The sequence below is a fragment of the Ctenopharyngodon idella genome, chromosome 20 (genome assembly GCF_019924925.1).
Source record: "Ctenopharyngodon idella isolate HZGC_01 chromosome 20, HZGC01, whole genome shotgun sequence".
NCBI lineage: Eukaryota > Metazoa > Chordata > Actinopteri > Cypriniformes > Xenocyprididae > Ctenopharyngodon > Ctenopharyngodon idella.
The window spans coordinates 16,288,867-16,303,004 of NC_067239.1; the positions used below are offsets into that span (position 1 = coordinate 16,288,867).

Consider the following 14,138-nt stretch of genomic DNA (forward strand, 5'->3'; position numbering starts at 1 on the left):
TAGATGACATATCAAATGTTTAAACTGAGAAAATGTATCATTTTAAGGGAAAAATAAGTTGATTTTAAATTTCATGGCATCAACACATCTCAAAAAAGTTGGGACAAGGCCATGTTTACCACTGTGTGGCATCCCCTCTTCTTTTTATAACAGTCTGCAAACGTCTGGGAACTGAGGAGACAAGTTGCTCAAGTTTAGGAATAGGAATGTTGTCCCATTCTTGTCTAATACAGGCTTCTAGTTGCTCAACTGTCTTAGGTCTTCTTTGTTGCATCTTCCTCTTTATGATGCGCCAAATGTTTTCTATGGGTGAAAGATCTGGACTGCAGGCTGGCCATTTCAGTACCCGGATCCTTCTTCTACGCAGCCATGATGTTGTAATTGATGCAGTATGTGGTCTGGCATTGTCATGTTGGAAAATGCAAGGTCTTCCCTGAAAGAGACGACGTCTGGATGGGAACATATGTTGTTCTAGAACTTGGATATACCTTTCAGCATTGATGGTGCCTTTCCAGATGTGTAAGCTGCCCATGCCACACGCACTCATGCAACCCCATACCATCAGAGATGCAGGCTTCTGAACTGAGCGCTGATAACAACTTGGGTTGTCCTTGTCCTCTTTAGTCCGGATGACATGGCGTCCCGGTTTTCCAAAAAGAACTTCAAATTTTGATTCGTCTGACCACAGAACAGTTTTCCACTTTGCCACAGTCCATTTTAAATGAGCCTTGGCCCAGAGAAAACGCCTGCGCTTCTGGATCATGTTTAGATATGGCTTCTTTTTTGACCTATAGAGTTTTAGCCAGCAACGGCGAATGGCACGGTGGATTGTGTTCACCGACAATGTTTTCTGGAAGTATTCCTGAGCCCATGTTGTGATTTCCATTACAGTAGCATTCCTGTATGTGATGCAGTGCCGTCTAAGGGCCCGAAGATCACGGGCATCCAGTATGGTTTTCCGGCCTTGACCCTTACACACAGAGATTGTTCCAGATTCTCTGAATCTTTGGATGATATTATGCACTGTAGATGATGATAACTTCAAACTCTTTGTAATTTTTCTCTGAGAAACTCCTTTCTGATATTGCTCCACTATTTTTCGCCGCAGCATTGGGGGAATTGGTGATCCTCTGCCCATCTTGACTTCTGAGAGACACTGCCACTCTGAGAGGCTCTTTTTATACCCAATAATGTTGCCAATTGACCTAATAAGTTGCAAATTTGTCCTCCAGCTGTTCCTTATATGTACATTTAACTTTTCCGGCCTCTTATTGCTACCTGTCCCAACTTTTTTGGAATGTGTAGCTCTCATGAAATCCAAAATGAGCCAATATTTGGCATGACATTTCAAAATGTCTCACTTTCAACATTTGATATGTTATCTATATTCTATTGTGAATAAAATATAAGTTTATGAATTTTGTAAATTATTGCATTCCTTTTTTATTCACAATTTGTACAGTGTCCCAACTTTTTTTGGAATCGGGTTTGTACAATACACAGGTTCATAATTAATGTGAATAATGCATAATTTATAATTAATTCTAAAGTGAAGATCATGGAATCACCCAAAACTTTAAAAAAACTCAAAATCTTACAATGATTTCAGTCATTAGGAAGTTATCATGCTGTTCACTTTAGAATCCAAATCATTAGCAGTTCCTTTTGAAGGATTTAGTAATACTTGGGTCGTTACTTGTGGGTTACTATGATCTTCACTAGAATTAATTATAAATTATGCATTATTCACATTAATTATGATATAGTAGTTCTTAGTACACTGTCAGAAAAAATGTGCAAAATTTGTACCTTTAGGGGTACAACGGCTTGTCACTGGGGCAGTACGTTTTAATGGGACAAAATTGTACCTTAATATAAAGGAACAAATTTGTACCATTCCAGTTTGTACTACCTTTAAGGACATTTTTTGTACCATGGGCAACAAAAATGTACCTTTTGTTTGTTGAAACTTGCTGGTACAATATTGTACCTTCATCAAAGGTACAAATCCTGTCCCCTAAGGTACCACCCCAGTGACAAGCCCGTTTGTACCTTAACTGTGGCAAATTTGTTCCTTCAAGAACTATTAAAGGCCAATAACATGCACATTCAACAACTGAATTCAAAAGGCACTTTAATATCAGAAAACTGTAAATACATATCAAATACATATAAGTGGTTGAACAAACACTGTTCCAGCTTACAGTAAAATATTTCTTTGTGTAAATACATCTTTCCAGTTTATAATAAAGACTTCAAAAATTATCAGAGTATTACTTTAAAAAAAGCTCAAGTTGCTGCAATTTCACAATACAATTACATTAAAATGTTACATTTTTGACACAACACCCCTGCATTTACTTAACATTAACATTTTCAAAGAACACCATCCTCCACCTCAACTGCTCAGCAAAATTCAGATCCCTCCATTTTCCATCCCAAGATTTTCTTCTCACTGAAGACCTGTGTCCAATCAGACATTCCCAAAATCTGCAGTGGGATATAGTGTGGCTGGTTCTTCCTGAACAAAATGAAGAATCAGTATTAGAAAAGACAAAGTAAATTGATTAAATTTGCATTCCCACTGACTAGTTACAACTGTACCTCTACACTTAGGGCCAGATTTACTAACAGCTTGCGCCAACGCAAAACCTCTTTTGGCTTTAAAAATCTACTTTTTAAAAGATTTATTAAAGACACGAATTGAGAGATTAGCGCTGAAAAAGGTGTGGACAGTTAACTGATTGCTTATGCATTTCAGACGTTAAATTTATGGGAGGAGAGTATTTAAATGAATCACACAACGCGACTTACTAAGATTTGCACTCGTAAATTTATTGGTATTTGCCCCATTATTTAACGCCCAAAAAAGCATGTCTTAAAACATACGGTAATTTGTGCTGCACTTGGTAGATTGTGTTGGTCCTTATGGAAATGAGATGTTTCGTCTGTGTTCTCTGTGTGTGTGCCTTGTCTGTAAATAACACGCAGAAATTTCCACTCCCGGCGCTTTTATGGAATTGCCCTGTTTAGTAAATCTGGCCCTTAATGTAGAATATTTATTATCTTACTACAGTTTCTTTGCATATAACACCTGTCAGATTGTGACAATTGTTCACTTTCTCCCTGAATATCAACAGAAGTAAATCAAGAGCAGCATGAAAATCCACATCTAAAAAGACATTTAGCAACTAAAGACATAAAATATTCAGTTTATACTCTCAAAACAAGCAGATTCTACATGCATACCACAAAGATTCACAGCTTCTCTTCTAGCATCCATGTGATGTGCTATAACAGATTTCCCCTTAACCAACATAAACACTTTGTACACATTTTCACTTAAAGGGTTAGTTCACCCAAAAGTAAAAATTCTGTCATTAATTACTCACCGTCATGTCCTTCCACTCTCGCAAAACCTTCACTCATCTTCGGAACAGAAATGAAGATATTTTTGAGAAAATCTGAGAGCTTTCTGTCCCTCCATAAGCATTGCAGTCCCTCCAGTTGGCAGTACTGCAGTAAAATCTATGTAACAGAAATAATGAGACGGTCAAAGTTGCGTTGTTGTTCAAAGTTGAGCCGCTCTAGTAATGACTTACAATCATTTAATCACAGTGTCTTGTAACTTCATGAATATCTCTATTCAGCAATAATAATTCTTTAAGTCTTTACATGTGATCCAGCCAAATCAATAAACAGTGTATTCTGCATAACCAAACCCTTGTCTTGGCTCTTTCTTCATGCTTTCACATTTTATACAGTATATTCATAAAACATATTACTGGAATCGATTTAATACTTAGTCCACATAAACTGAAATAACCACATCATACTGCTTCTATATGCTTCATAACAATTTAGCATTTTACCAAGCGTCCATATAAGCTTTAAACGTATTAAGCAAAGTATAATCAAAGACTATAGAATAACACAAGACATGTCACTCATATTGTTTTGAATGGGAGAAAGTGTAACGCGAAATATGGCGGAATAAGTCCCGCCTTCAAAATAAGAGCCAGTCGCCGACTGTTAAAGTCATCGCGTCACTGCAGCGGCCGTTAGAAGCACCGGTTTCTATAGAAACAGTCAGACACGCGCCTCCGAAATGAGGCACAAGAGACGCGCATTTAGGTCTTTATTTGATGTTTCCCCATTCAAAGAGATAGGAGCTGCACTTGCATGCTCGAGAGGCGTTTCAAAGATGGCCGCCGAGTGAAATGACTTGTCTTAAAGGGACTTTGGTATAATTCATTTGAACTGAATACTTGAGCTAACTCTCTGAATACAAAAATAAACACTTACATATGATGAGTATAACAGACATTTTAAACCAATACTGATATCATACAAACTAAATCATTAGTAATAGCCCTTACGTAAACTTTAATACAGAAAAACATTAGTATGGGATTTCAGCATGCTGGAGCATTTTTGTTAACTTTGAAGTTAATATAACACACCCGAGCCGTTAACAGCTGTTATGATGAGCGGATACATTCTCCGCTATAAATTAACTCTTAAACTGCACTTTACTGCACTATACTGGTAGTTCTACATTAGTAATATGTTCTCTTGACAATATATAACATTGTGACAGGATTTATCCACTTATGTAACAGAAATAATGAGACGGTCAAAGTTGCGTTGTTGTTCAAAGTTGAGCCGCTCTAGTAATGACAGTCTCCTCCTCGCGGCTCACCGTTACCGTAGCAACCCTGGATCACGCACCGTCCCCCCCATACAGTCTACTCAGGATATTTTTAATGTCGTAAGTCCAGCATTGTTGTAACAATTATAAACAAAATAAACAACAAAGAGAAGCAGATATTACCTGCATAAAGGCCAATTGAGGAAATGTACATATACATATAAACACATGTGACCAAACATTCAGGCCGTCACACACGCAGATCCAGGATTGGCCATAACCCACCGCCTTTCTTGGGTACAATGAATTAGGGGCTGTAAAACTCTGACTTCATATCGGCTGGAGGGAATGGCTCGATTGCATCCTTCGCCAGGAGGACAGCAATTTCCAGGTGCATTGTCCAGGGACACGCGAGTGTAATGGACACCCCTGAACCCCGGGGGATGCTGGGCGAACTGAATCGCATAGCCGAGTCTGATGGTACGAATGAGCCAGCAGGACGGGCTGGGAAGCGCTAACAACTCCAAGCCAGCGGGACCAAAGGCACCACAGATGAACCCAACGTGGGGCAGCGAGGCAGAGTGCTGAGACCCGACTCGGACGGCGTAGCGGCCCGAAGTGGGGTCGGACTCTGCGAGGTGACAGTGTGTATGGGAGACGACTCATGGGAGGCGGCCTCGACATACACACTGGGACCTGCTGGCGAAGTGAGAGGCAGGCGAAGTGAGAGGCAGGCGCCCTCGGCGACGAGCAGGCTGAGGCTGTGCAGCCGGCGGTGGGGTGGAGGCAGCAGCGGACCGCCGGGGCAGCACATGTTTGATCGCCTCAGCCTGCTTCTGTGTGGCCGAGAACTGCTGGGCAAAGCTCTCGACCGCGTCGCCGAATAGGCCGACCTGAGATATGGGGGAGTCCAGGAACCAATATTTATCGGTCTCCCTCATATCAGCCAAGGTCAACCAAAGGTGGCGCTGCTGGACTACGAGGGTAGCCATCGCCTGACCAACGGAACGCGCCGTCACCTTAGTCGCCCGGCGGGCGAGGTCAGTGGCGGCGCGCAGCTCCGCCAAAGAAGCTGTTGGTCAAGACCACCCTGGGGCATGTCCATAAGCGCTTTGGCCTGATAGACCTGCAAAAGGGCCATGGCATGCAGGGAGGAGGCGGCCTGTCCGCAGGCTCTGTAAGCTTTCTCATTCAAGTTGGACGAGAATTTACAGGCCCGGGATAGGAGACGCGGTTCACCGCGCCAGTCGGCGGCCGTTGGACACAGCTGCATCGCAACGGACCGCTCGACTGGGGGGATCCCAGTGTACCCCTTGGCCTCCCCGCCATCCAGGTTGGTGAAGGCGGAGGAGGGACCAGGCCTGGCACGAATGCTATAGGGCGTCCTCCAAGACCTGGTCACCTCCTCATGCACCTCTGGGAAGAATGGTACCGGGGCGGGGCGCTGAGGACCAGCACGGGCCGCCCCGAGAAACCAATCATCCAACCGAGAAGGTTCGGGACGCGATGGAGGATTTCACATGAGCCTGACCTTCTCGGCGGCCCGAAGGGAGGCAGCACAGCCGAGTCTTCATCTCCCGAGGACTCAAGCTCACCATCCGATGCCGTGATCGACATCTGCTTGTCCACAGGCGCACCGAAGGAAATGGATGGTCGCTCCGTGGAGGGACCAGCACGCTCCTCTGGCAACACCACAGGCTGCAGTGTTGCAGAGGGGAAAGGGGCCTGCGGAGCGAAGCTCGGCGGGAAAGCCCTGACCGTAATCCTCAGGTCACCCTGCCTGAGCCAGAGAAAACGGCCGTACGGGGCATAGGGGAGGGGACCCCCGCTCCCTGAGAACCAAGGAACGAGAGTCTAGACCTCAACACTGAGATAGTCATGTTCCTGCAGTGAGAACATGAACTATCCACAAAAGCTGCCTCAGCATGCTGGCATGTGACACAGCGATTGTGACCATCAGCGGGGACCAGGGAACGACCGCATCCAGTAACGCACAGACGAAATGACATCTTTAAAAAAATGCAGGGTTCGTCTGTGAAGCTCTTTTAGAAAGGGGGAAATTCAGCTCTGTTCTTTGTGCTGAAGCACACAGGGAACAGCCGCGATGTGACTGCAGGTACACACTGATCGCCTAGCAGTACACACGCAGAGGAACCGGCCGAAATCGCAAACCAACATGGCATAGAAATGCTGTGAAAACAGCAGTTGAGAGCTATAGTAAAGCTCAAAGGCTCCTCTGGAAACTCACAGCCTCGCTGTAATGAGTGGCTGTAATCACACCAACACTCTGAATAGAAGCTCTTCAAAGGCAAAACCTTTGTTCACCTCAGCCCTCCATGCCTAAATCCAAGGTGTGAACGACCATGGACTCCTAGGGCTGCCAAACCGGTTCTGGCTAGAGCACAGCAAGAACAAAGAAATGCTCAAAAAGAAAGACCTTTTCTAAACATATTGGCTTGAAATCACTAAAAACGGACGGGAATACTGTAAGGAACATGTCCTATATGTCCTTTTACTCATCCAGGAAACTGTGCACACACAGTGGAAACCACACCTGGAATAAAAGACAATGCAACTGCACCCACTGAGACAGAAGTGTGATACCTCAACCAATTCATATCAAGTCTGGACTCTACGAGTTCAGAACACTGCTACAAGGACTTTGAGAAAGGTTTGAAAAAGAAATAAAGCATTTCCAAGGTCCTAAAGACATTGTTTATTTAACTGTGTATTTTAGAACAATACAACAAGTTTCACAGGATGAAAGGTGGGCGTGTTAAGGGACGGACACCTGGAATGCTGTGACCCAATCACATCACCACATCAGGAAAGGTGGGGATTTGTAATCCCCTCCCCAACAGGAAGGAATAAAAGCTTCCCCAATTGAACAAACCCTTGTTCTGAGTTTCTGACCTGACGAGGGAAGAACAACAGCACGACCAAGGTGATAATCTTGCGAGTAAACCTTTCACCGCACAGATCTTCAAGCAGCCCAAGTGCTTCTGCAGAGGACTTTGACTCCCTACCTGCATAACTCAAGTACCTCCAACCTACAGAAGATCCTACGGACCGACCACCATCTGACCTACAGTTCTCTGGATTACACAAAGACCTCCAGCACTCAGTGCAGCTCTGCAGCTGTTGGAAAGCAATCCAGTCTCCCACTGCACACGGAAGGATACCAGTGGACAACGTTTCCCATTCCCGGACTGATCACCCAACCAAGTGAAATGTAAATATAAGCTAACCAAACCTTTTCCCAAAGGCCTTGGCATTAGGTTGTTGCTAAATGAGATTGCTATTTGTGTAGAGACTGTTTATCTAGGGTCAGCGTACACAGATAGAAACATTAGACACGTTATCTGTATTCATAGTAAATGCTTATTTACTATTTTTAATACCAGCATCCAGAAAGACCACAATTGACTCCCTCATAGACTGCTAATTACCCATTCATTGCTTCGTCCAATCCGTTGCTCATCTACTTGGCATTCAGTTTTGTTAACATCCATTTGTGTTGTAGTTTGTAGTTTCTGTTTGATTATTGATTCAATTTTCTTAGTAGTTTAGTCATTTTCCTTCGTAGTATTTAGTGAGTGTGATATTTTACTCTTGTATATCTTTTTGTTAATAAATTAATTTTATTGCAAACTGTGTCATTCTTGTGTTGATAATCAGAGGCTCTACAAGCTCGAATCTCACTAAATCCTTCAGATTGGTCAGATGATAAACTTCCTCCAATTTATAAATTTCTAATTCAGTCAACAATTTTTCATGATTGTTCTTTATTGTCAAGGTGAGATTCCTGACTGGTGCCCCGAAATATTGGAAGGAATCATCTGACTCAATATTAATATTAATACAAAATATTAATATTAATATTTAAGACCATAAATAACTACATTTGTGGTGCCCTCATGTGAGGCTAATCCAAAATCACTACATCGTGGACACTCAAATTTGTCATTACAACCATAAATCATTCTTTTATTCCACCTTTTTCCCCACCAGCTGTGAGTCACAGTCAGGACCGACCTACGGCAGCAGTGATGCCTATCCAATCCCACAATCCTGTGGCCTACCTTCCTAGCACAGCTGTGGTTCTTCAGGCCTCACCTGTCCTCGGCTCCAGCCCAGGATCCTCCTCCGCCAGAGTCGGTGTGGCTATGGGATGTGCGGCTGCCTCCTTGACCCCTCCTAATGTTAGCGCTGCTTCTTTGGACGGTGATATCATGAGATCTGTGTCTGTGGTAGCACTTCCTGTGAACACTGGCAGCACAAAATCTCTGGGTGCAGCCTCGAACCAAGGTGTTGCTTGTAGATTGGATAAAGACTGCAAGGTAAGACCACTGAACTAAAGCTTTTAATAATAATATAGGTCACATGGCCTCCTGAATCCCTTTTTTTAATGGTTTCTTGCTTTTGTTTTTGCCCTCCATCTGTATTATTTTAATGTGCTGAATTAGGGCATTTGGCAGTTAGAAATTCTCTCCGTTTCACCTCATTTGCTGAGCTGGATGGTTAAGCCTGCTGATATAGAGCTGAAATCATAATTTTTTTCATGATTCAGACTGTTGCGAACCCAGAGGACACAACCCTGAGGCTCAGTGTTCTGGGAGATTTCTCACTACTCTTACATGTACAGTGTAGCTGACTCTCAGATCTTCATAGTTCACTTTTATAAAACATACCTGCAAGCTAGTCGCTTTTCGGCAAAATTTTTGGATCAAAATATATCAGTTATGTGAAGATCGTGTAGATCCAAAGAGGTTTTTTTTTTTTTTTTCGGGGGAAGTGGGAGGGAAATTGCAAGCACAATAAACACAATAAACCTCACAAGAATCAAAAATGGGCTACTTTCCCATAGACGTCTCTAGAGCTGTTGCGATCTTTCTTGCCTCTCTGTGGAGTGACAGATCGCTGTAACGCTTCAGTTCAAGCAGAGCGCACGTGAACCGACCATTTCTTCCACTTTGCTGGTTACAACACGAAATAAAAATGAATGAATATCCGAAGGTATGTTTAAAGATACAGTACAACTTACCGAAATCCGTATTATGTCTCATGTAATCGATCAATCAGTGTTTCAACCACAGAAAGGCGTCAATAAAACAGCTTGTAAAAATGTCACATTTACCTCAGAAAAGCCATTCAATGTTCAAAAACTCATTAGTCTGCTACAAAAATAAACTTTAGAGAGGAGCATTTTGCTAAATATATGCACTCTAGGCTATTGCATATTCATTGTATTTCTACTTAACATGTGCTTCAATATTGAACGTATATATCCGGTTTATGACAGCCACCATATAAAATGGCATAATATGACAGCCTATATAAAAAACAAGTAGAAACATAATTATGTCATTAAAAATGTATTTGTAATGTTATTATAAAATCTTATTATTTATATGTAAGTAGCTTACAAATCGATTAATTTTAACGGTAACTCTTTACATTAAGGTTCCCTTTGTAAAGGGTTTATAAATGTGTTTGTTAATGAGTAATAAGTCATTTACAAATGCATTATAAATCATTAATAATTCAGTTATAACTGCATGAATAAAAAGGGCGACTTTAATGCAATACCTGCCAAATAGTGAGCCGTTTTTAACTCACATGTTATAAATGCTTAATAAATGTATTTATTAACACTTATTTAACTCAAAACCAGATTTCTGGTTTATTTCATGATGCAGCAAAAATTGACTATCATAATTAGACTGAAGGGTGTTGTATTTGTGCTTTTCTTGTTAATATCTCATGACTGCCACTTTTCTTACTATGTTGCTTACCAGAAGTTTCTGTCTTACCCATGATACTCTCCAAAAAGGTCATGATGCCTATCCACAGCAGTGTATAAAAACTGATTTCTTGTTTTTTAAAGATGAAATTCCAACTTTATTTTGAAAATAAAACAAAAGATAATAACCATAACTTGATTAGATATTAATAAAGAAAAATTTAATTCCAGTATTAGTTACCTGTAAACCTTAATGTAGGGTGGACACTTGTGAACCATTTATTCATGAGTTATAAACATTAATAACCTATGAAAGTGAACCTTAATGTAAAGTGAAAACCTGTGAACCATTTATTAATGAGTTATGAACATTAATAACCTGTGAAAGTGAACCTTAATGTAAAGTGAAAACCTGTGAACCATTTATTAATGAGTTATAAACATTAATAACCTGTGAAAGTGAACCTTAATGTAAAGTGAAAACCTGTGAACCATTTATTAATGAGTTATGAACGTTAATAACCTGTGAAAGTAACCCTTAATGTAAAGTGAAAACCTGTGAACCATTTATTAATGAGTTATGAACATTAATAACCTGTGAAAGTGAACCTTAATGTAAAGTTGAAACCTGTGAACCATTTATTAATGAGTTATAAACATTAATAAACTGTGAAAGTGAACCTTAATGTAAAGTGGAAACCTGTGAACCATTTATTAAGAAGTTTCAAAAATTAATAACCTGTGAAAGCGAATCTTAATGTAAAGTGAACACATGTGAATCATGTATTTATTAATTATTAATGTACACACAGAAGATTTTTTTCTGATGAAATATTTTATTTTTGATGCATGTATTAGTAAACACAACTTTAAACTTGAAACAAAAAAAGTTTAAACTTTTCTTTTACAGCACAAAATTACAGAGCATGACTTCTCATGAAAAGTGGCTTATGCAAGCAAACTCAAATTAAAACATTCCGAGAAGCAATCAAGTATTCCAAAAAAGATAATAAGCATCACACCTATAAGCCAAACATATTTGATACAAGCTGAATAAAGGCACCTAAATATGTATTATTTTATTTAACAGTTGTGTAAATCATTAAATCAATGACCGAATGCACCGTTACAGAACATTAGCATATTAATATGCATTCAATAATTATTTTTGACATCATGATAAAGGCCACCATAACTTGAGAATATTTGGCTTTGGCCATTCGCACTTGCAGTACCTGCGCGGGAGCGCCGGAGCGGTTATAACACAGCGATTACACATATAATATAAACACTAGAAAAACATAGTCTGCGATTTCACCTCAGTTAGCTTACCCATCAAATCAGTAAACACAAATTTTCACTTCAAAGCATGTTGGAACAGTACTGTGTGACTTCTTCTCGTGTAAAGTGGCAAGGACTTAAAAGACCTTCCTAAAAAAAAATCATGCGTCAGCAATTCATTTGACTAAATATTTCACTCAGATGATTGACCCAGAAGTTTTTTCAGAGTGTTTCGTCTGCATGCAAATATTTTATTACATTAAATAAATAACCACAGTGGCTTCCATAGTAAATACAACTTCCATTTTCATTTCTGTTTTGTGCCAACTCATCAATGAGTGATGGTTTTCTTATTTGCCACATGGGATAGAAACGCTGTTTTATTCACAAATTGTTTTTGCGATATTTCTGTAAGTTTTAAATGAGTTATCTCCACAGCTTAGATAGAAACATTTCAAATGTGTTTTATGATTTCCATTCACTGAAAATCATAGTGCTGTGGCCTGTCCCATGGATTCTGAGCTCTCTGTGTCCTCATCTTCATCAAACACAGATGCAGTGTCACACAGGAGCAGCTCCCAGGACAACACCGCCCCGATAGCCCCGCCTCCATGTCAGCCATGCTCCTCCCTCCTCTCCATGCAGCACGACGGACGACCAATCGTGTGCGAAAGGTACAATAACACCCATAAATCAACATTCACACTTCTTGAACATCACTTAAGTTTTTTACTATTCCTCCAGGTACCGTGTGGTGGTGTCTTACCCTCCCCAAAGCGAAGCAGAGCTGGAACTCAAGGAGGGAGATATTGTATTTGTGCACAGAAAACGAGAGGACAGCTGGTTTAGAGGAACACTAGAGAAATGGTCGAACCAGCCTGTTTCCTGGCAGCTTTGTTGACAGTATCTAATGCACATGGTGTCTAAGAACCTAATAATTAGATATCAAATTCTCCATCACTGAAAATACAACACTGAACTTCAGCCTTAATAATTCAGATTGATGATCAGTAGGACTGCGATCCGACTGCTGGAGTCTGCAAACTATGAGGCTCATCATTTGTATGGATTTGACAACAGTCTTACGAAAATCTCAAAACCACCTTGACCGTTCCTAGTCGTTCAGCATTAGATCAAATACTTTTCTTGAAACACACAAAAGTGAGAGAGTTTTAGCCGTTCGCAATAGATACCCTATTTCTAGCACAGTAGATGAAGTTGTGATAGGATTCGTTAATTTATGCATATGTAACATTTCAAAGACGTTTAATGTGTGCCTTGTACTGTCTCACTTTACTGTATATAAGCAAAGTGAAGCTGATCTGAGTCATGACAAGAACAATATGATTTTTTTTCATCTGAAAAACATTTAACTTATTTTTGTTTTGTAGGAACTGAGTTTTTGAGGGAAGTTTTGTTATGTGAGCCGATTGGTCAAATGCCTGTAGAGCCTGAATAATGTCACTGATGGTCATTTGCTTGAAATAAAACAAAATCAATACCTGATAAAGAACTCAGAAAGGTTGGTTTGAACATCCATATTTACTTCAGCTGCATGTAATTGGCTCTTTGAGTCAAAAGGACAAGCCTGTAGTCTCATGTTCTGATTGGTCGTGGTGTGTGTAAACCGAAAAGGTGAAATGGCATTTGTAAAGATTTGCTGTACAGTAGCTACACTGAAGAGGGAATGAAGGATAGCATAGTATGTTTTTAAAAAAGAACAAGATTATCCTCAGACATTTTAATGAAATATTACTAATAATCCTTTGCAATGACATTATGGTCTAACTGGATAGTAGAAAAGTCATTGAACAGAACAGAAACAATCACCCGTAGTAAAAGCACACACACCCCGATATCTTACAGTGATAATGCCTTTATGCTTTTGTGCACATGTGTTTGTGTGTTTGTTCCCTCTCTGGTTTTTACAACTGCTTTAGTTTCCTTCCGAATGCTGTATCGGTCCATACATGGATACACAACCAACCCATTTGCTCCTGTTTGAGCTCCCGAAAATCATCTTCATTTATTATTAGTTATGCCATTGGCAGTAGCCTTTACATTACATTACAAACTGCTTGATTTCACATGAGTGAGCTAAAAACAATGTCTAACCAAATTCAAAACATTGGTTTTTGTTTCTTCAAATCAGGTCTGTTCTGATGTTGTCTGCTGTACTTTAGTATTTTATGTGATATTTCATGTTCTGTATACTTGAAAATGGTGTTTGTGTATTTCTATGCTTCATATAGTAGATGAAATGTTATTATTATTATTATTTTGAAAGCACAAAATTGATCTTTGATAGATTTTTTTTAGTATTATGATTTATGCCCCTTAAAACGGTTCATTTTGGAGATTGCTCTCCTCTGTTGTTGTCTTGATGCCTTTACAATTAACAAGATGGCCTTCAGTTGTTGTGTTAGTGAGATTTACCAAACTGCCTGTTAAAAGGTTTTATTT

General features: G+C 40.2%; 1 protein-coding gene across 1 annotated transcript in view; it reads left to right on the plus strand.

Annotated features, from left to right (window-relative positions):
• Positions 1-14,032, plus strand: part of sh3rf1 (SH3 domain containing ring finger 1) — a 76,947-nt gene extending 62,915 nt beyond the window's left edge. Inside the window, exon 13 of the transcript XR_007926793.1 lies at positions 13,828-14,032. The gene's annotated coding sequence lies outside the window, so the exon portion shown is untranslated. The remainder of the gene's footprint in view (positions 1-13,827) is intronic.
• The last annotated feature ends 106 nt before the right edge of the window (positions 14,033-14,138 follow it).